This window comes from Trichechus manatus, unplaced genomic scaffold (genome assembly GCF_000243295.1).
Source record: "Trichechus manatus latirostris isolate Lorelei unplaced genomic scaffold, TriManLat1.0 scaffold00194, whole genome shotgun sequence".
Taxonomy (NCBI): Eukaryota; Metazoa; Chordata; class Mammalia; order Sirenia; family Trichechidae; genus Trichechus; species Trichechus manatus.
In genome coordinates this window covers 3,661,090-3,662,582 of record NW_004444130.1, presented here as the reverse complement: position 1 = coordinate 3,662,582, position 1,493 = coordinate 3,661,090, and positions in this window count along the sequence as shown.

Below are 1,493 nucleotides of genomic sequence, written 5' to 3'. Positions count from 1 at the left end.
ACTTAGGAATAAATCTAATCAGAGACATAAAAGATCTATACAATGAAAACTACAAGACACTACTGCAAGAAACCAAAAGAGATCTGCATAAGTGGAAACACATACCTTGCTCATGGATAGGAAGACTCAACATAGTGAAAATGTCAATTCTACCCAAAGCGATCTTCAAATACAATGCAATCCCGATCCAAATTCCACCGGCATTTTTTAATGAGATGGAGAAACAAATCACCAACTTTATATGGAAAGGGAAGAGGCCCCGAATAAATAAAGCATTACTCAAGAATAAGAACAAAGTGGGAGGCCTCACACTACCTGATTTTAGAACCTATTATACCGCCACAGTAGTCAGAACAGCCTGGTATTGGTACAACAACAGATACATAGACCAATGGAACAGAATTGAGAATGCAGAAATAAATTCATCCGCCTATGAACAGCTGATATTTGACAAAGGCCCAATGTCCATTAATTGGGGAAAAAACAGTCTCTTTAACAAATGGTGCTAGCATAACTGGATATCCCTCTGCAAAAACTGAAACAAAACCCATCCCTCACACCATGCACAAAAACTAAGTCAAAATGTATCAAAGACTTAAATACAAAATCGAAAAAGATAAAGACCATGGAAGAAACAATAGGGACAACGCTAGGAGCTCTAATAAACGGCATAAACACAATACGAACCATAACTAACAATGTACAAGCACCAGAAGAGAGACTAGATAAATGGCAGCTCCTAAAAATCAAACACTTATGCTCATCAAAAGACTTCATCGAAAGAGTCAAAAGACAACCTACAGACTGGGAAAAAATTTTTGGCTATGACAAATCCAATAAGCAGCTAATCTCTAAAATCTACAAGATACTGCAAAACCTCAACAACAAAATGGCAAATAATCCAATTTAAAAATGGGCAAAGGATATGAACAGGCACTTCTCCAAAGAAGATATTCAGGCACATGAAGAAATGCTCACGATCATCAGCCATTAGAGAAATGCAGATCAAAACTACAACGAGATATCATCTCACCCCAACAAGGCTAGCGTTAATCCAAACAACACAAAATAATGAATGCTGGAGAGGTTGTGGAGAGACTGGAACACTTATACACTGTTGGTGGGAATGTAAAGTGGTACAACCACTTTGGAAATCAATTTGGCACTTCCTTAAAAAGCTAGAAATAGAAGTACCATACAATCCAGCTATCCCGCTCCTTGGAATATATCCTAAAGAAATAAGAGCCATCACACGAATAGATATATTCACACTCATGTTCACTGCAGCACTGTTCACAATAGCAGAAAGATGGAAACAACCTAGGTGCCTATCAACAGATGAATGGTTAAACAAACTATGGTACGTACACACAATGGAGTACTATGCAACGAGAAAGAACAACAATGAATATGTGAAGCATCTCATAACATGGATGAAACTGGAGGACATTATGCTGAGTGAAATAAGTCAATCACAAAAGGACAAATATTGT